Genomic DNA, 23,063 nt, shown 5'->3' on the forward strand with positions numbered 1-23,063 from the left:
AATTCTACATTATGAAACATTCTTCAAATTGTTCTACAATAATGGGAGCAAGATGAGAATTACTTGAGTCAATAGGACTTTGTAACATCTTTCATTAACTTTTCACTACAAACAAACTGAATGGAGTGCGATTTCGAATCAGAAAACACCTGTTCCAAAAATGTGAATTTTAGGATTCTATTGAAATATTTTTTGAAGACCTTACCCATATGTTTATGGCTCTACAAAAAAACGAAGAAAAAAAGACGCCTGCTTGATACCGGTTAATTTTTTAAAAATTAAAAATAATTTTAAAAAAAATAATTTTTCAACTTATAACTGTTCATGTTAATTTTTTATTTGAAACTTTTAAAACAGAACATATGAAAATAAAAACAATTAAGTATAACAGAACAGGTGTTCGATTCCAAATCGTAGCCATAGAGTAAACCAAGGGAGATAACTCTGTAAGGAGAGTCTGCTCCACTGGTTCTCCCAGCCTACACTCAACCACTAGGGAGGACAGCGATACTAATGTTCATGCATTGAGAAATTTAGCGGAGGCATTGAAAACGACCCAGGATGGCCTGCCCCATGAAAGGGCGGTGTGACGGAGCTGTTGATTGGTTGGCCCATCGGCCTGACGTCGAAGCCGTGAGGGTTGTGACCGAGGATGCTGTTGATGCTCATGGCGTTGTGGATGACGTGGGGCTGCGGAGGCTGGCCCCGCTGGTGGTACAGTGACGACCCCTGGTGGGCATGTTGGAGAGAGTTGTGATCCATCCCCGCCTGGGGTGGGAGGATGGTATTACCATGAGGGAACTTAATCGGGGAGATGTTCAAAGAGTCATTTTGCCCACCTGAGTTGACATCGGACAAGAAGTTCAGGTTGCCCAGACTGAAGTTGGGCATGTGTGGGGTGAGGGACACGCCCCCTGAATGAGACCCAAGCTGAGGGCCGTTGGATGGATTTCCTGGGTTCATCCCGAAGGTGTGTTGAAAGTTCAAACCCAAACCATTCTGCGCTCTGCTTGGAGGAAACAGGGAGTTAAACGGTGGACCAAGTTCGGCATTTTTATGCATCCCTGGTCCTGAATTTGATATTGGTCGACCGCCTGCACCGAAAAGATTGCCCGTGAGGAACGAGGGCCCCTCGTTGGACATGTTCCTTGAAGGGGAGGGGGGCAGGTTGGGAATTTGAAAATATGTTGCTAGACCCTGATTGCTGTCAAATATCGAATGAGCGAGGTTTGTGTCCATCTCACTGTTATAGTTCTGAGGTTGCTGCTGCTGCTGCTGTTGTTTGGAGGCCTTCTTGCTTTGTTTTCGTGATTTCTGGGGTCGCACTTGTGCCACTGACTGAGACATTGGGTGGGCAGATTGGGGAGGAGGCTGAGACGAACAAGATGAATTGTGGGAGTTGGATGGGGTGTGGCTTTGAGGCGTCGCGGAGATGACACTTTGAGGTTGACTTTGAGGATGGGACAAAGGAGGGGTTTGTTGTGGAGGCTGCTTGCTCCCCTTCGATCCACTCTGATTGGCCGATTTCCTCGAATCAGAGTTGGGATTGGATGAATGTTCGAAGGACTGAGGAGGGTTACACTGTCTGTTGAAGGGCCCTTGTACCGGGTCATAACGGTTGGCAACAAAAGCCATGGAGCCCATCGACTGAGAAGCACTGGGGAAGTTGGCTTCGTAGGGACCCCGAGGATGAACAAGCCTGGAGGACTCTCCACTTTGAGCAGGATGATGATGAAGAGGAGGTGTGTGGAGTGATGCTGTACAAGTCTGAAAGTTGGGAGGGTAATAGGAACCACTGTTATTTACATGCGGAGATCGCTGTGACGTCGGGATATTATGATCCAGCGATTGAGAACCCTGGATTGCTCTACTGGGAGGCACATTGGCCTGTCTTTTCTGTCCATTGGCACTACCACTAAAATGAGCATTTTTCTCTGGCATGCTAATCCTTGGTGGTTCTGGAGGGATATTTGAAGGCCGAGAATTCATGTCCATTAGGTGAAAGTTAAAGGAGCCTTGTCCTTGAATGTTACTATTGGATGGGTGACGGACTGGGGGCCCAGAACCCTCCAGCCGCAGGTCCACCCCTAATGCCAACATGTTGGGTTGTCCCCCTTGGGAGCCACTAGCTGTGCCACCAGGTGGCAATGGAGTCTGTTGTGAGACTGGAGGATGGAGAGGGTAAAATGAGAACTGATGATGATTGTGAGATGGGAGAGGCCCTGAACTGCTACTGGCTGTAGTGGTGGTGGTGGTGGTTGTGGTCACGGGCGTCAAACTGAACGAAAACGGAGTTGCTGAGTTTGAGGAGTTTGTCAGTGCTTCAGGCAAGCTGTTGCTTGTAGTGCTGGACGTCAAGTTGAGCCCAATGCTTGTAAAGTTAAAACTCTCATTTGTTGAGTCTGTCGGTAAGCGTCCAAACCCATTACCACTGCTGGGCACATTTGTGGAGGATGTTTGAGACCTTGTTTCGGCACTGCCGCTATTTCGGCTTGGCTGTACAAAATTGTCCGCAGAGTATATACTATTCCGCGACCTCTGGCTAGCAGAGTTGTCGGTGGTGTTCATAGGCTTGCTTGTTTGACTGGAAGGAGGATGGGTGAGTTTAGGCATGGAAGACACTTGTGGTGGCGAGTTAAACAGTGGGTCTGCTGAACCAGGGACTTCGTGACAAGGAGATCGCTGGAAGGAAGAGACTTGACCTTGACCGTGACCTTTATTCGCAAAAGGCGACTGACTCTCCTGACCTCCTCTAGATCGAGGTGGTGCAGGTGGCGACACCATACTTGTTGAAGATGGCGACTGCTGCATCGTGCTGGATTTCTGTGATGAGGGATAGTTCATTTGTTGCTGAGGCGGTAAGTTTGCTGATTTGCTTCTCTGACTCGGCTGGTTCGGCATGCTTTGATTGGAAGGCTGGTTGTGTGGATGGATTTGTGCTGGCTGTTGTGAACTTGGCCTTGAGCTTGGATTCGGCTGTTGCTGTTGAAGAGGAGGAGGAGCCGCCATCTGTGGGGGATGGGAGGGAGGTCGGGGCACCTGCAGAGACTGAGATGGAGATTGCTGTAGGGGTGGAGGGGACTGCCATGGAGTTGGCTGTGGTGGCGGCGGCGGCTGTGGAGTGGGCTGCTGTTGTGGCGTGAGCTGTTGATCTATCTGTGGTTGGTATGTTGGAGAGGTCTCCATGATTAGGGCACCTGGGGAAGGAGATGCTGAGGGTGTAGCTGTCAATTCTGCAAGAGCATCAACCCCGCTGGATGAGATTGCAGCTACGACCATGTCGGACATCTGACCCTGGGCACTACCAGCTGATGCAGGAGACAGTATTGAACTGGACACAGCGTTCTCCATCAAGTCTGACTTCGGAGGAAGGTTAGAGGACACACTGCTTGTCTTCTGTGTGGAGTCATCAGAGCTTGAAGCTGTGATAGGCGAAGGTTTGGAGAAGATTTGGTTGTCTGTATGAGACAGTCTGGAGCTGGAGCTGGTCTGGGACACATTACTTGTAGTATCGGTCATCGGATTCGAGGGAGTTGATGAAACAGACCCATTAAATGACTGAACACAAGGTTCTTGAGCATCACCTATCTCCATGTTTTTGTTACTTTCAGAGTGCGTGAATGGAGACTTGACACTCTCTGCTGGCTGAGACGTACTGGGCTCTGTCTGTAGAGGCAGAGCTTGAGACAAAACAGTGTCCAACAAGTCAAAGTTCTCAGCAGCAGTATTAGCCTCCTTTGTCAAAGGAGGTAACTCCACAGGGGCCTTGGGGGTGGGAGGGTTCGGGGCTTGAGCTGGGGTTGGGGCTTGGGGTGGAGCTTGGGGTGGGGCAGGACGTGAGGGGGGAGGCACAGACACAGGGAGGGAGCTCTGGTTATGTAGAGGACCAAGACTTCGTCTAGTAGGAGACACTTCAGGAGGACTGTCTTCATCAAAGTCAAAGACTGACAAAGCCTTGTTACTCTGAGGCTGGGAGACTGGCACTTTCTCCTTTTCCTTTGCCGAGTTCCTTTTCCGTTTCTTATTAGCAGGCTCACCACCATCAGCATCAGCCTTGCCCTTCCTACTCTTCTTCTTCACTGGTTCCACAGGAGCACCAAAGCTTTCAACCTGGTCCAGCACATCGGAAATCTGGCTAACACTGAATTCAATAGTCTCTGGCATATTCACAACCTTTGGTTCGGGTTCCGTGTTAACTGGGGGTGGTGGCGGGTGGCGGTGGAGGTGGAGGTTGGGCTGATGCTTGTTTCTTTTTCTTACTGGACGACTTTTTGGATTCCGGTTTTCCTGTTTCTGGGGTGGTGGTGTTCTTGCTTTTGGATTTGGATTTTGACTTGGATTTTTTGGTTGGAGTTGAGGTGACCTGTTCTGGGGCTGGGGGAGTTGGTGGGGTCAACACGGAGGGTTGCCCTGGTGGTTGCACTGGTGGTTGCACTGGTGTCTGCACTGGTGTCTGCACTGGTGTCTGCACTGGTGGTTGCACCGGTGTTGTCTGCACTGGTGGCAGCACAGGAGGCACCTCCGGAGGCTGAAACACAGGATGAGTGAGTGAATTAGTGACTGACAGCATAAACAGCATCATTATCAGCCAATGTATCTTATCGCCATTCTATAATGATTAATACTGATACCCACCAGAGCTTTGTTTTGGAAGTGATGAATAATCTCTATCTCTCCTATAAGTATCTGAGAGTCATTTGATTTGACGATGAAGTTTAGTGTCGTGGTATTCCAAACTCAGGCTCAGGGCCAAGCTGTGGAAGCAACTGGGTCAGGTATTCATCTTCATAGATATAATGCCCTGTATGGCTGAGGATGATACTGAATGGATGAATGGTGTATCAAGCATCAATATGAAGCTTATATATCCTCGACTGCCTATAGGCTTCATTATGACACCTATATAACATGGTGGCCTGCAGTCATCAGTATGACACCTATATAACATGGTGGCCTGCAGTCATCAGTATGACACCTATATAACATGGTGGCCTGCAATCATCAATATGACACCTATATAACATGGTGGCCTGCAGTCATCAGTATGACACCTATATAACATGGTGGCCTGCAGTCATCAATATGACACCTATATAACATGGCCTGAAGCCGTCAGTATGACACCTTTAAAACATGGTGGCCTACAGTCATCAGTATGACACCTATATAACATGGTGGCCTGCAGTGATCAATATGACACCTATATAACATGGTGGCCTGCAGTCATCAGTATGACACCTATATAACATGGTGGCCTGCAGTCATCAATATGACACCTATATAACATGGCCTGAAGCCGTCAGTATGACACCTTTAAAACATGGTGGCCTACAGTCATCAGTATGACACCTATATAACATGGTGGCCTGCAGTGATCAATATGACACCTATATAACATGGTGGCCTGCAGTCATCAGTATGACAACTATATAACATGGCGGCCTGCAGTCATCAGCCTGACACCTATATTACATGGTGGACTGCAGTCATCAGTATGACACCTATATAACATGGTGGCATGCAGTCATCAGTATGACACCTATATAACATGGTGGCCTGCAGTCATCAGTATGACACCTACATAACATGGTGGCCTGCAGTCATCAGTATGACACCTATATAACACGGTGGCCTGCAGTCATCAGTATGACACCTACATAACATGGTGGCATGCAGTCATCAGTATGACACCTATATAACATGGTGGCCTGCAGTCATCAGTATGACACCTATATAACATGGTGGCCTGCAGTCATCAGTATGACACCTACATAACATGGTGGCCTGCAGTCATCAGTATGACACCTATATAACATGGTGACCTGCAGTCATCAGTATGACACCTATATAACATGGTGGCCTGCAGTCATCAGTATGACACCTATATAACATGGTGGCCTGCAGTCATCAGCATGACACCTATATAACATGGTGGCCTGCAGTCATCAGTATGATACCTATATAACATGGCCTGCAGTCATCCGTTTGACACCTATGTAACATGGTGGCCTGCAGTCATCAGTTTGACACCTATATAACATGGTGGCCTTCAGTCATCAGTATGACACCTATATAACATGGTGGCCTGCAGTCATCAGTATGACACCTATATAACATGGTGGCATGCAGTCATCAGTATGACACCTACATAACATGGTGGCATGCAGTCATCAGTATGACACCTATATAACATGGTGGCCTGCAGTCATCAGTATGACACCTATATAACATGGCAGTCTGCAGTCATCAGTATGACACCTACATAACATGGTGGCCTGCAGTCGTCAGTATGACACCTATATAACATGGTGGCATGCAGTCATCAGTATGGCACCTATATAACATGGTGACCTGCAGTCATCAATATGACACCTATATAACATGGTGGCCTGCAGTCATCAGTATGACACCTATATAACATGGTGGCCTGCAGTCATCAGTATGACACCTATATAACATGGTGGCCTGCAGTCATCAATATGACACCTATATAACATGGTGGCCTGCAGTCATCAATATCACACCTATATAACATGGTGGCTTGCAATCATCAATATCACACCTATATAACATGGTGGCCTGCAGTCATCAGTATGACACCTACATAACATGGTGGCCTGCAGTCATCAATATGACACCTATATAACATGGTGGCCTGCAGTCATCAATATCACACCTATATAACATGGTGGCTTGCAATCATCAATATCACACCTATATAACATGGTGGCCTGCAGTCATCAGTATGACACCTACATAACATGGTGGCCTGCAGTCGTCAGTATGACACCTATATAACATGGTGGCCTGCAGTCATCAGTATGACACCTATATAACATGGTTGCCTGCAGTCATCAGTATGGCACCTATATAACATGGTGGCCTGCAGTCATCAATATGACACCTATATAAAATGGTGGCCTGCAGTCATCAGTATGACACCTATATAACATGGTGGCCTGCAGTCATCAGTATGACACCTATATAACACGGTGGCCTGCAGTCATCAATATGACACCTATATAACATGGTGGCCTGCAGTCATCAGTATGACACCTATATAACACGGTGGCCTGCAGTCATCAGTATGACACCTATATAACATGGTGGCCTGCAGTCATCAATATGACACCTACATAACATGGTTGCCTGCAGTTGTCAATATGACACATATATGAAATGGTGGCCTGCAGTCGTCAGTATGACACATATATAAAATGGTGACCTGCAGTCGTCAGTATGACAACTATATAACATGGTGGCCTGCAGTCATCAATATGACACCTATATAACATGGTGGCCTGCAGTATAGAGAGAACCACTTTCAGGTCTACATAAGGATGAACTTTATGAGTGGGCGAGTTTAATGCCGCTTTGAACAGTATAACATTTATATGATGGCTTGTCAGCTTGATTTGGTAGGTAAGCCTGAAGTTATGCAGGTCTCAGACGTTTACCACTTTGGTGAAATCAACAAGCACAAGTTTGGTGCCGACAAACAAAGGAAATAATCCAAGATTCGAACCCATGATCACAGTCTTCTGGAGTGAGGGAAGTCTACACAGTGAATTGTGGCACCTTAGACGTGGCCACCCGTGCCTCCTTCTGACTTGGAATGTAACGGGAAATATTGTGACACTTTCTTACCAAAAAATGAGCTATGAGGTTCTGTAGCTCACCTGATACTTTTCAATCACAACATTCAATATTTTATCAATAAACAATACCAACCTTCTGCACGGGGGGCACAACCTGGGGCGGGGCCATCTCAGTGTCCTTGCTGGGGGTGCTTTGTGGGTCATGAGTGGCCTTCACAGGGGACACGGTACTACTGTCCTCATCACCATCCCCCACACTGGTGTCAATGTGGAGGGGATTGTCCTCATTGGCGGGATTATAAAAACTCGGACCAGGAGAGATCTCGGACGGGGAGGGGGAAAAGATGGATTCTGCAGCCTTGGCTAGGATGTCCGTGGCGGCAGCAGCAGCAGCCTCTGCAGCACTGACGGACGTCGTTGATGCCTCTGTGCTTGTGATGGAGAAGTTAGCCTTTGATTCGGAGAAGGTTGTACTTGTCACTGCCATTGTGGGCTGGGACATGGCACCTTCTGGGAGGGATGCGGGGGTGCTTGGTAGTGGTGATGCTGATGTCAACGGGGGCGGAGCGGCAGTTTCTGTTGGTAAGGCCGTTGAAGTGACTTTGCTCGAGGTGCTGGATGGTTTGGGGAAAATTGCTCTCTGGTTCTTTTTTCCAGATTTCTTCCCCGCTGAAGATGGAGGTGTTGAAGCAGTGGTGTTGGTTAGAGGAGCTGTTGTTGCAGCAGCAAGAGCCTGATTTTGATTTGGCGCGACCGTTGCAAGCACTTGCATTGTGACAGGATCTATTAAGACGTTCATTTGCTGGCCGTTCATAGGCACTGACAGTAGCACTGGAGCTTGAGGCCCGGTTTGGGTCTGGTTCAGAACAAGGCCCTGTGGAGTGGCATTAGTAACAGCGCTAGGGACACCTGTAGGAGCAATGGGCGGCACCGATGGGGTAAGAGACTTCACAGCATCACTACCACCTTTACTCCCGGGATCAAACTCCTGCCCGCTCATCACACTGCACGTGTTGGACACAACCTCTTGAGGGTTTGACATGGAGTTAGCAGTCTGTACAACATTAGAGGCTGTGCCCGAGGCTTGCACTTGTGTGCTCATGACACTCTGGGTTGAAGACGTGGGGACGACACTTGTGCTTAAAGTGGCACAGTTGTAGACTGGATTCTGAGCCACTTGAGACGACGCGGTGGTGGTAAGAAGCAAGCCCATGTTCTGTTGTTGCTGGAGCTGTAACTGAATTTGCTGCTGCAGCAGCTGCTGCTGTTGCTGAAGCTGTTGCTGAGGAGTCTGTTGAATTTGTCCATTAGGCCCGATTATCATTGGAGCCCCAGCGGCAGGGTTGTTAGGGTCAATCCCCAACAGTGTATTGGGCACTCCGGGCCTTGGCTGCATCTGAGGGGGGTATTGAAAAGAAGGGGCACCTGTATTGGACAGCACTTGCACGTTCCCATTCACCGACTGAGCCTGTGGGTTGACAGTCTGGGCATTGGTCACAACAGGGATTATTTGACCGTTAGGAAGGATGAGAGCTGTTGGGAGCTGATTCGGCTGACTTGGCATGGTGTTCAAAGTCAACAGGTTCCCATTCTGGCTGACGGGCATAGCCAGACCTGGATTCTGGATGACTTGCTGGTTCATGGCCAACTGACTGTTCAGTTGTTGTTGGTATACGTTCTGGCCGGAAGGCAGGGACACCTGGGGTTGACCTTGAAGGGCCATGGGCTGGAGGCCTTGGGGTTGTAACATGGGGTTCTGTTGGGCAAACATTGTCATGGGATTCTGCTGTTGGGACAGGTTAGGGGGCATGACCGACGGCTGGGTTTGGGAGGCAGTCACTGTTATTGTATTAGCACTATTGACAATCGGCTCCGATTTACTGGACACTATGGTAATGTTCATAGCACCAGTATCGGTTTGTTCTTGAGCACTTGGTAATATTACTGAGGCACTGTTTGACATGGAGGTGCTTGGTTTTGATTTCTTGGAACTTTTCGACTTCTCGGGAGCAGGTTTGCTTGTTGGAGCAGGCTGTATCTGCTGCTGCTGCTGCTGCTGCTGTTGTTGCTGCTGCTGTTGTTGCTGCAACAAATGCTGTGGTGTTGGCTGTGGCTGCTGTTGGTCACTGGGCTGCATGCCTGGCATCACCGGCATGCCTTGTTCATTTATCACTATCATCTGACCGTTCTGGTTTATCACAAAGTTCCCCATTCCATATCCCCCTAAAGCACCATTCTGAAACATGCCTGGAGCACTAGGTTGACCAGGGTTCATGAGGGGCATATTTACAACCATGTTCCCTTGCTGCATCAACTGTGAATAGTTGGCCTGCTGACCCATGGACATCACAGAATTCACCGCAGATGTGTTTGTGACGCCCACCGAGGTCTGACTGACCACCGAGGCTGGAACCTGGGGCATCCCCGACATCACAGAGCACACTGCGGCACTCTGAGTATTCGAAGCCACGGAGGCCAATGTCTGTAAGGCTGAAGCGGAATTTATATCATCTGTCGAACCTGACACTGAATTTGGTGTGTCACTACCGGACGAACTCGCCGACACAGGTTTTGATTGGTGGAGGACATCAGATGACGTGGAACCGACAGGGCTGGGCTGACGAGAATTGTCCGACTGGGCTGGTCCAATTCCGGCATCCTGCATGGCAAGTTGCAACAAGCCCAACCCATTAGCAGCCATGTTTCTGTCTCCTTGAAATATCATCCCAGGCGGCTGAACTCCACCGCTGCCAACACCAGATCCAGTTCCTGCAGAGGACATGGGTAGAATCATTTGTCCATTCCCGTTCATCACAACAGTTCCTGGATTAGCAAATCCAGAGTTCATCAGCAGGTTCTGGTTGGCAAGCACCTGCTGCCCAAGCCCAGAGAACATCTGGTTCATCAGAGGCATTCCTCCATTGCCCATGAAGCCAGGTCCAAACATCGCTCCTGCCATGGCCTGCGCTGCCGCTGCCTCCTGAAACTGTTGCTGCTGAAGCTTGGTCTGCTCTAGTTGGAAGCTCACTGTATTCTTCCTCTTGCACTTAGCCAACTTGGACTCGTCATCTTTCTGGGAGGAGGAGGAGCTGATGTCGGGGACGAAGGTGTCGCTGGGCACGGATGAGCAGCTGGGTTCACAGTCCATGGATGTGGCCGTGCTGTCTGGCTTGCTCTGGTTACGGGACTTCCACTGGTAGGACGGGTCCTGCATTGCTGACAGACCTGCAACGGTAAGTGAGATTGGGTTACTTGGGAAGACTATTCAGGTTAAATTGTATAGCCATATGATACAGATATATTCTACTACTCAAAAGCAGTTAAAGAACACTCGATTCTGTCATAACATGACTGATTAACTACGGCAATAAGAGAGAATTGGGTCTTCTTTTTTCAAACAGTATATATCCTATTGTCGGATGCTTATTAAGTGTCCGGAGTCGGAACAGTATTTCAGTTATATCAGTGTGTCAGTATTTCAGTTATACCACGGCATGTCAGTATTTCATGTATATCACAGTACACAGTATTTCAGTTATACCACGGTGTGTCAGTATTTCAGGTATACCACGGTGTGTCAGTATTTCAGGTATATCATAGTGTGTCAGTATTTCAAGTATATTGCAGTGTGACAGTATTTCAGTTATACTACTGTGTGTCAGGATTTCAGGTATATCACAGTGCGTCAGTATTTCAGTTATACCAAGGTGTCAGTATTTCAGTTATACCATGGCATGTAAGTATTTCAGGTATATCACAACGTGTCAGTATTTCAGTTATACCATGGCATGTCAGTATTTCAGTTATACCATGGTGTGTCAGTATTTCAGTTATACCACCGTGTGTCAGTATTTCAGTTATACCACAGTGTGTCAGTATTTCAGTTATACCATGGCACGTCACTATTTCAGTTATACCAAGGTGTCAGTATTTCAGTTATATCAGTGTGTCAGTATTTCAGTTATACCACAGTGTGTCAGTATTTCAGTTATACCATGACATGTCAGTATTTCAGTTATACCAAGGTGTCAGTATTTCAGTTATATCACACTGTCAGTATTTCAGTTGTACCACGCTGTGTCAGTATTTCAGTTATACCACAGCATGTCAGTATTTCAGTTATATCACAGTGTGTCAGTATTTCAGTTATACCACAGCATGTCAGTATTTCAGTTATACCATGACATGTCAGTATTTCAGTTATACCAAGGTGTCAGTATTTCAGTTATATCACAGCATGTCAGTATTTCAGTTATACCACTTCATGTCAGTATTTCAGTTATATCACAGTGTGTCAGTATTTCAGTTATACCACAGTATGTCAGTATTTCAGTTATACCATGACATGTCAGTATTTCAGTTATACCAATGTGTCAGTATTTCAGTTATATCAGTGTGTCAGTATTTCAGTTATACCAAGGTGTCAGTATTTCAGTTATACCAAGGTGTCAGTATTTCAGTTATATCAGTGTGCCAGTATTTCAGTTATATCACAGTGTCAGTATTTCAGTTATATCACAGTGTGCCAGTATTTCAGTTATATCACAGTGTGTCAGTATTTCAGTTATATCACAGTGTGTCAGTATTTCAGTTATACCACAGTATGTCAGTATTTCAGTTATACCACGGCATGTCAGTATTTCAGTTATACCACTTCATGTCAGAATTTCAGTTATACCACAGTGTCAGTATTTCAGTTATATCACGGCATGTCAGTATTTCATTGGATCAATGTTGAAAGATTTCAGCCCATAGACAGTTGTATTGAAGAAATGATCTATCCTTTGGTCAGAGGTATGAAAGTGAAGATCGATCATTGTTCGGTTGTATAGGACAAATGAATCAGTTGGTGATTGGTCATGATGGTTGTGGAAGTCATTGAACACTAGTTAGTTGACAAACTGGCCTCACCTGCATTTCGGATGATCTCGATCAGTCTGTCTCTCTCAGCATGTACCTCAGTCAGCTCCTTCTTCAGCTTCTCTATCTCTTCCGCTGCAACACACAACCACAACTGTATCAGACCATCTGCTATGGATAAGCAAATATATATGTGTCTGGGTGGATGTGGGTGTGGTATTAATGTGGATGGGGTTGTGAGTGTGGATGTGGATGTGTGTGGTGTGGGAGTTGGTGGGATGAGGTGTGGTATGGTGTGGTTGTGGTGTGGTTGTGGTGTGGTGTGGTTGTGGCGTGGCATGGTGTGGATGTAGTGTGGTTTGGTGTGGATGTGTGGAAGCGGCAGGGGATATGGTGTTGGTGTGGGGTTGAGTGGTGTGAATGTAGTGTAAAGCGGGTGTGGATGTGGTTTGGTGTGGATGTGGTTTGGTGTGGATGTGGTTTGGTGTGGTGTGGTGTGGTGTGGAGGGATGTGGTGTGGTGTGGTGTGGAGGGATGTGGTGTGGCGTGGCTTGGCATGGTATGGCATGACATGGCCTAATGTAAAATCTTTACAAATCTCCAAAGTTTTGGCACAATACTTTTTACTGAATTTGCTTGTTGTTGGTTTGAAATTGAAGCAAAGACCCTAGTCACTGCAGTTTATCAGCATCCGACCTACCTTGCACTTCCCCGCCACAGTCCTGCAGCAACTTGTCATTCTTGTCCTGCAACTCCTTGATGTATGTGCATGCCTTCTCCATGATGTCCCCATGACTCTGTAACCATGGAAACACAGGTGCTTCATTGGAAAAGATGGTTGAATAACGAATTCAATTCATGAATGGATACGGTTCGATTAACCGAATACGCGAGTGAATCGTAACAGCCCTACGGTTGCCGTATCACGATGAATCAATGTACCGGTGAATCGTCTCACCCCAATGATAACTAAAACATTATAATTACATACCAACTTCTCCATGCCCAGGCTGAACTTAGGCAGAAGGTCTTTGATTGCCACCACCCAGCGCTTGATCTTGTCTTTGCGACGTCTCTCCAGGACATTGTGGCTGAGACGTTTCCGATCCTTCTCCATGCTGACAACACAAACGTCACTGGTCGTTAGGCTGAGAGACTTAATGTTCATAGTTAAAAGTTTGTTTTGTTTGTTTGTTTGTTGTTTAACGCTGCACTCAGCAATATTCCAGCTACATGACGGCGGTCTGTAAATAATCGAGTCTGGACCAGACAATCCAGTGATTTACATCACAAACATCGATCCACGCAATTGGGATCGATGACATGCATCAACCAAGTCAGCGAACCTGACCAAGTCAGTCACCTTTTACGACAAGCATAGTCGCCTTTTACGGCAAGCATGGGTTGCTGAAGACCTATTCTTCCCTGGATCTTCAAGGGTCTCATAGTTAAGAGACACAGTCACAGTGGGGGACACCAGAAATGGGCTTCACACTATGTAACCATGTCAGGAATCGAACCTGGGTCCTCGGCGTGACGAGCAAACGCTTTAACCACTAGGCTACCCCCAAGGAGACATGAGCTCAGGAACTATTATGTAACATTTCCAATGCATTGGTTGACATACCACTCTCAGAACAGACAGCAAAACAAAATCTGGAAAACATAACTATTTTGACCAAATACAACCCAAAAGTCTTTCCGATATTCTTTCCCCAATTTCAGATAAGGAAGTTCAACACAGGCAAAAAAACATTCATGACCAACTCGTGTTGTTCCGGGACAAGCTCAATAGAGACTAGTTGCCCTTTTCATGGCCATTTTTGTGACTGAGTTCCGTCTTAGCGCAAAGGGGCATACCTAAAACAGTTGTCAACTCGTTGGGTAATGGTTCACATGTACAGTGATCCCTCGCTATTGTGCTCTTTGATAAAGCGCTACCTTGGTTACTACGCGCGGTAACGCATGGCTCCCAAAATTTATGTACACTTTTGATACTGAGAGTTTTACAGACATGATTGTATTGTTGTTCATTGTTCATTTGCACATAACGCATCTCATTGCATAATCAACCGTTTATCGCTGAATGAAGTTCTAATAATCTGTTTGTAAACATCCGCGGCAAGTCCCTGAAATACGATTGTTCTACTAGTTAACTTTTCACACTATACATCCTTTGATCTTAGAAGCGCATGCATGCAATAAAAGAGAACCACAAGTGAAGTTTATATTCTTAATTGTTGGGCAATCCAATTTGAGGCGACACTGTCAACTCACATGTAGTTGCTGTCACAATACGGCGGTCATTCCTTTAGATTCGGATCAAGTAACCGTATCAAACCAATTAATCTGGCTTGAATGTGTATCTATATATTTGCATGAATGCGCATAGTGCTGGTCAAAACTCTTGTTTTCCGTATTTTAAGCAACATGACCAATCAATGCAACTGAATCACTCTGTACTTGTGTAATGACTTATATTTGGCTCTTCACTCATAGCTTCTGTTACTACTATTATCGATCGATATTTTCATGTAAGTAGACTACATTCACATTGAATGTGACAGTTCAGGCTTGCAAATAATAACAAACGGCGAAAACATAATGGATATATATTTTTATGAACAGTCAACAACTTGTATCATTGCAATGTGCAAGACAAGGCGAAGATCTTGATATTTGCCGAACACGCTCCCCCGCCTCGGCCTCGGTTAAACGGCTCATCGTCTATAACGCCCATCAATTATTTTGACCCCATTGGTAGCGTTGTAGCGAGGGACCACTGTATTACTGTATTTATATATTATATCTGGACATGAGGAATTATACAGTATGATTGAACACATTTAACTGTATCTTGGGTATCAAGTTGACCAAAAGGGGGGATAATCAGCCAACCATTCTGTCATTGAGACTGTGCGGGTGGAACGTTTTTAGCTGATGAGCGCAAGCCGCGCGAAACTAGTAACAATTACTATTGCTTCCAATAGTTACCTATCTACTGGTGAAGCCCCCACTAGTCAGTTTATCTCTATCTTGGGTATATTTTAGATGAAAAAACATATATAAAATCAAAAATTATTTCTGAGGGATTCTTTGATGAAGCACTTGAAATCATTCTGATTGGTTTGTCGTATTTACGCACATAACATTCATCGATAAGGGGACGAGTCTTCTTACAGGTTAAGGAAAGGGGCGAGTGGTGACGAATGAATATTCATCGATAAGGGGACGAGTCTTCTTGCATGTTCCGGAAAGGGGCGAGTGGTGACGAATGAACATTCATCGATAAGGGGACGAGTCTTCTTGCATGTTCCGGAAAGGGGCGAGTGGTGACGAATGAACATTCATCGATAGGGGGACGAGTCTTCTTACATGTTACGGAGAGGGGCGAGTGGTGACGAATGAACATTCATCAATAAGGGGACGAGTCTTCTTACATGTTACGGAGAGGGGCGAGTGGTGACGAATGAACATTCATCGATAAGGGGACGAGTCTTCTTACATGTTACGGAGAGGGGCGAGTGGTGACGAATGAACATTCATCAATAAGGGGACGAGTCTTCTTACATGTTACGGAGAGGGGCGAGTGGTGACGAATGAACATTCATCAATAAGGGGACGAGTCTTCTTGCAGGTTACGGAAAAGGGCGAGTGGTGACGAATGAACATTCATCGATAAGGGGACGAGTCTTCTTGCATGTTCCGGAAAGGGGCGAGTGGTGACGAATGAACATTCATCGATAGGGGCACGAGTCTTCTTACAGGTTAAGGAAAGGGGCGAGTGGTGACAAATGAACATTCATCGATAGGGGCACGAGTCTTCTTGCAGGTTAAGGAAAGGAGCAAGTGGTGACAAATGAACATTCATCGATAGGGGCACGAGTCTTCTTACAGGTTAAGGAAAGGGGCGAGTGGTGACAAATGAACATTCATCGATAGGGGCACGAGTCTTCTTACAGGTTAAGGAAAGGGGCGAGTGGTGACGAATGAACATTCATCGATAGGGGCACGAGTCTTCTTACAGGTTAAGGAAAGGGGCGAGTGGTGACAAATGAACATTCATCGATAGGGGCACGAGTCTTCTTACAGGTTAAGGAAAGGGGCGAGTGGTGACAAATGAACATTCATCGATAGGGGCACGAGTCTTCTTGCAGGTTAAGGAAAGGAGCAAGTGGTGACAAATGAACATTCATCGATAGGGGCACGAGTCTTCTTACAGGTTAAGGAAAGGGGCGAGTGGTGACAACTGGGGAAAACAACAAAATCTGTTGCTAGGGCACACATGTGTTATTTCTTACTTGGAGGGGTCGTCTGGAGCGTGTATCCAGAGTTGCTGGTCATCTTCCAGATCTCCGTTCATGCTGACTGGACTGCTGCCATCTTCCCCACATCCTGCAGGGCAAACATAAAGTCCAGTGTAACAGGCATCAAGCAACAGGTATAGTCTAGAAGGTAATATAGGTACTGACGTTTACTACAATATCTGAAAAACTATTGGACCTACTCCAGTCAAAGTTGGTATGAGATTATTACACAGTCATACATAACTGGATATTACATTTTAAGACAATCGATGCATGAATTAAAATTCTGTCTATTTAGCTATCACTATATTTCATCAACAACCAGACCTGTTTGTCAGGGGTGGAACGAGCATTCATTGTAACAGCCATCTGCATAATGCGCTTGTGCTTATTCCACCCGTGACGAAAGCCCGAAGTGATGCCGGTCTCAGATGTTTACCACTTCGGTGAAACCCACGAGCAAGGGTATGGTGCTGACAAACCTAAAAACATAATAGGGGCGAACCGGGATTCGAACCCACAATCATAGGTTTCTGGCATACCCAAGGGACGCAACTCTGCACAGCGAATCGCGACGACTGGGCCACCCGTGCCCCCGGTTGTTGATGAAATATAGTGATAGCCAAATAGACAGATTTTTTATTCATGCACCAATTGTCTTAAAATGTAATATCCAGTTATGTATGACTGTTTAATAATCTCATAGCAACTTTGACTGGAGTAGGTCCAATAGTTTTTCAGATATTGTAGTTAACGTCGGTACCTTAAAAGTAACAAGAATGATTCAGAGAAATAATGCTGTAAACATGTTATATGAACAATATTTCATTTTCAAATCATGATAGAACAATAAATGACTGTCAAGTAATAATTGATCACTACTCATCCACTAGAAACATCAAACTATCCTGACTACACAATGCTAAAAGAAATTATGTCATTCTGCTGTATGAGGAATCAGTCTGAGTGAGATGGCCAAATGTTTGTTTGTTTACTTGTTTGTTGTTTAACGCCACTATCAGCAATATTCCAGCTATATGAACCAAGTCAGCGAGCCTGTTAGTCGCCTCTTACGACAAGCATGGTTTGCTGAAGACCTATTCTACACTGGATCTTCACAGGTCGAGACAATCTCCTTAAAATCAGATCTTAGTTTTCGTTGCTGCTAAACAAAGATCTGAGGACACCCCATTACAGGTCATGTCATGTCAGAACAACCGACCACTGAAATAACTAACAAGAAGTCGACATCAGCCAATTAGAAAGCAGCTTTCTCGAGCTTCACGGTATTCGTTTCAACCTGGCGACTTCCATTTCAGACAACGCTTGAAAAATATGTTGACACCATTCTCGATTAAGATTTTGAAAACTGAACAAACGAACATTCCGGAATGTCTAATATATGGGTGAGATTGTATGGCAGTGCTTCCCACGTACTGTGCAACGCCTCCTCCGTTCAAATGTTTATCCCACGGAAGCGAGAGACAGACTATAATTTTGATGGAATAAGTCGTACAGGCTGTAACTGTTGTTCGGAATACCCTGTGTTAACGTTGTCGAGGATGCATGATTAGGAAACACATTCCAACTGTCACTTTCACGATCTGGTAAGCGACGCTTTGATTGGTCGGAAGAAAGGTCGTTCTGATGTGACCCGTAACGGGATGTCCTCAGATCTTTGTTTAGTGATAGCAAACTAAGGTCTCATTTTAATGTGATTGGGGTCAAGATGGCCTAAAGAACCTACTGGTAGGATTATATGTTTGTGATTGGTTGGTTGGTTGGTTTGTTGTTTTACACCACACTCAGCAATATTCCAGCGGTCTGTAAATAATAAAGTTGGGACCAGACAATCCAGTGATTGACATCATGAGCATCGATCCATGCAATTGGGATACGATGACATGCATCAACCAAGTCAGCGAGCCTGACCACCCGATGCCGTTAGTCACTTCTTACGACAAGCATAGTGGCCTTTTACGGCAAGCATGGGTTGCTGAAGACCTATTCTACCCGGATCTTCACGGGTCTTACATGTTTGTGAAGATCGAGGTGAGGATTGGTCTTCAGCAACCCATGCTTGTCATAATAGGCAGCTAACAAGATCGATGATCAGACTCGATGACCTGGTTGATGCATGTCATCGTATCCCAATTGTGTAGGTAGATGCTCATAATATCAATCACTGGATTTCTGGTCAAGACACAATTATTTACAGACCGCCATCATATTGTCGAGTACAGCATTATATAACAAAACTTGAACTGTCAGGAATCAGAGTCCTCTTGCAACATATCATAAATGAATCTATCTAGACTGGCTCAGAGGCCAATATTTGGCCCCAAGTCTGCAGCAATTGCCAGTATAACTTCCAAAATGGGAATACAAAAGTTCTATTTCATGTAAATACATTATAACTAATGTGATGGCTTGGTCAAGTTGTTTATTATTCCATTGACAACAAGGAGAAAGAGACCCAATTTTAAATTATCATATAGAAAGCATTGTTGTAATGCAATGAAATACCTATCAAGATAAGAAAAATAAGTTCTCTGAAAAATCCTATTTTAGAGAACAAAAAAATGTTTTCTCACTTTGCCAACCAGGAGCACTTAGTATGAAATCTTAGATAATCCCAATCTAAAAATACAATGTAAAAATACCTCTGAATTCAAATAAAAATGAACTTTTAAAAATCACATTTTTTAACAAAATTAGTTATACATATGTGAACATGAATTGGGAAATTTTCATTTCCAATTTAGGATTTTTTTAATGATGTTTACTGCAGACATGGTGCCTACCATATACCCGTGAATATCCGGGGTAGAATGGATCTTCAGCAACCCATGCTTGCCCTAAAAGGTGACCATGCTTGTCGTAAAAGGCGACAAACGGGATCGGGTTGTCAGGCTCGCTGACTTGGTTGATGCACGTAGTCGATCCAAAATGTGTGGATCGATGCAGCGGTCTGTAAATAATCGAGTCTGGACCAGATAATCCAGTGATTGACATCATGAGCATCGATCCACACAATTGGGATACGATGACATGCATCAACTAAGTCAGCGTGCCTGACCACCCGATTCCGTTAGCCGCGTCTTACAAAAAGCATTGTCGCCTTTTACGATAAGCATGGGTTCCTGAAGACCCATTCTATCCCCGATCTTCACATGTACTCTGTCAAATGAAAGAACTGAGCTCTTAACTGAAATGTCATGGATAACTGATTGATTGATGTCACTACTGGAGTGAATATTCTCACCCTTAATTACAGGCACAACAACATACCATATGTGATATATTGTTTAATGACAAAAATGATATGCAACTACCGTACTCGACGTAATAAGCGTCCAGGGCGCTCTCAAAATTAGAAATAGGGGCTCTTATTAGAATATTATTTTGGTGAAAAAAAACAGAGTTGAAAGATAAATTTCATGGTTTATGCTGACACCTGAAATGTTTATGTACGACAGACATATGTTTCCAGAATTTAATTGCCAATAATAAAGGGTGCATATAACACACGAGTGCATATTATACGCGAATAGGGGAAGGAAGCGGTGCGTATTATATGCGAATAGGGGTCGGAAGGGGTGCTAATGTGGGATTGTTCACAAGCCAATATCAGCAAATCTGGCCGTGGGCGCTTATTACGTCGAATACGAAATATGGTTACACTACAAATTACTAATGTTCGCATTTCTTTCTGGCTATGCACCCATTCCTTCTGACATTTATATGTTTGAATAAAGATAAAACTTCAGTGTATGTATCATTTTATATGTCGGTCAAACTATTCCCAATCGGACATTTTGTACCTAGCTCTTGAGACCTACAGTGGGTACCCGGGGAGGGTCGGGTAATAGGGGGGGGGTACCCGGGTAGTAAATTTGGACTCATCCCAGCCCTAAACTATATATATATTTTAAACAATGCCAGTTTGTGCATCAAACCATATTTGACAGTGATAATGTGTCAAGCATTGGCTGGTAATATTCAAACTTGGCTCATATATCCTTTACAAGTGATGTCATATTGTCTATGAGTGTCAAGACCTGAAGTACATGTACATCAAAACTGTCCCGCAATGACTCACTTGCTGAAACAAAAACCTAACCATGGGGTAAGTGTATTATCATTTTAGTTCAACTTTTCCTTCTTATTTTAAATGTCAACACGTCTTCCTGAACAAACTTCCCCTTTTCAGACATCTAGCCTAAAAATCTAAAAGTGATCTGTGACAGCTTTTCCTAATCACTAGGCTAGGCATGACAGCTAATTGTTGTTGAGCCATGAAGAGTGTTTATATACAAGGTCACTGACCTCAGGTGTGATGCGCTACGATCATGAGACTTCGTATATTTCACTTTCCCGGAATTATGCCAAAATGCTACCTTGGTTAAAAACATTCAGTTCACCTGGTACAACAATAAAGTGCACAAATCTTCACGTTCTTCGTTTAATAGGACTTGTTTATCACGGATTCGTGAAGTGTACCGTGGCGATCTAGGCAATAGAGAAGCAAATTATCACCCATCGTAGTTAACAAGGCTCGTGTATTACTGGGAAACAACCAATGATTGGAATTGCGATCGGCAATTATTCAAATCTAGTTGGAATTTCAGCTCAGTTGACAGGTGAGATAGAAATGGGTCACCAAGAACCGGAGCTGATCGTTTGCGCGGGAACAAGCATGTCCTCAACAACACATACCGTCCTTTTTAGAAGATAAGCCTTCTTTTGAGCGACTGCCATCTTTGTGTAATCCTTTGTTCTTTGTTTTGCTAGCCATAGTTCCATTATCTCAAAATTCGTAACACGGGACGACATCTTTCTCTGGAGGCCGCCATTTTCTTTAGAAACACATCATGAATATGTATTAGCCTCGTTTCCGCACCCGGGGAACTCCTTTGACGTCAAGGAATTTCGGGGTCATTGGGTTCAAAAGTCGAGAAACCACGCTTGGAAATGAGCTCCGATTCCACAAATCTCGCCTGAAACGTTAAATTGATGATTATTCGCATGTATTTTCATAATGTGCACAAGATATGAAATATTCAACGCTTATTGCCAGTGAATGTTATTAGGAGTTATTTGAGCGCAACGAGAGCTAGGTCAAAATTTCAAATGTAACACATTTATTCTATTGAATGTTTTCTTTTTTTTAAAAATAACATTCGGTCGGTATCCTCGCCAGAATATGTGTGAGGTATATTCCACTTTTAGCAATATTTATGTAATATGAGGGCGGATGAAGCCAAGAATGGGCTTTATATGTACCAATGTTGGGAAAGTTTCAAATCCGAGCATCGAGGTGACTCTGAGTTAACGCCGCGTTAAGCAATAACCCAGCAATATCACGACGGGGGCTCCAGAAATGGGCTTCAATGGGGAATCGAACCCGGGTCTTCGGCGTGATCAAGTGAGTGAGTGGGGTTTAACGCCGCTTTTAACAGCATTACAGTTATGATCACGGCGTGTCTGCTTAATGTGGGAGGAAAGCCCGAAGTGATGCAGGTCTCAGACGTTTACCCGTTCGGTGAAACCCACGAGCACGGGTATGGTGTTGACAAACCTAGAAACATAATCGGGGCGAACCGGGATTCGAACATACAGTCATAGGTTTCTGGCGTGCCCAAGGGACGCAACTCTGCGTAGCGAATCGCGGCGCCTTAGACGATTGGGCCACCCGTGTCCCCGGCGTGATCGAGCAAACGCTTTAACCACTAGGCTACCTCACCGCCCCTTACGGTAAGTATATCGTATTAGTGAGTGAGTTGGGTTTAACGCCGCTTTTAAAATTATATATATCACGGCGTGTCAGCTTAATGTGGGAGGAAAGCCCGAAGTGATGCATGTCTCAGACGTTTACCACTTCGGTGAAACCCACGAGCACGGGTATGGTGCTGACAAACCTAGAAACATAATCAGGGCGAACCGGGATTCGAACCCACAATCCTAGGTTTCTGGGACCGCCTCCGTGATCTAGTGGTAGAGCGTCCGTCCGGAGAGCAGAAGGTCCGGAGTTCGATCCCCGGCTGCGTCATACCAAAAGACGTTAAAAGATGGTACTTGTTGTTACCCTGTCTGGCGCTCGGCATTAAGGGGTAAAACAAGGACTGGTCGGCTCGGAGTCAGTACACTGTGTCTGAGTGGGGTATTCATGTTAAACTGCGTCATGGTATCTCAGTGAGCTAGCACTATAAATCGGCATCAGTCCGGACTAGTACAAGCAGCCACACACACACACTCGTGCATGCACATCGCTATATAAGTGCAATAATCTTGGACG

The 23,063-nt window shown here is 45.2% G+C and overlaps 1 pseudogene; it reads right to left on the bottom strand.

Annotated features, from left to right (window-relative positions):
• Window positions 1-373: 373 nt before the first annotated feature.
• Window positions 374-21,613, bottom strand: LOC139458390 (mucin-2-like; annotated as a pseudogene).
• Window positions 21,614-23,063: the final 1,450 nt, after the last annotated feature.

The sequence above is a fragment of the Haliotis cracherodii genome, unplaced genomic scaffold, assembly GCF_022045235.1.
Source record: "Haliotis cracherodii isolate W230 unplaced genomic scaffold, xgHalCrac1.p SCAF_12, whole genome shotgun sequence".
NCBI lineage: Eukaryota > Metazoa > Mollusca > Gastropoda > Lepetellida > Haliotidae > Haliotis > Haliotis cracherodii.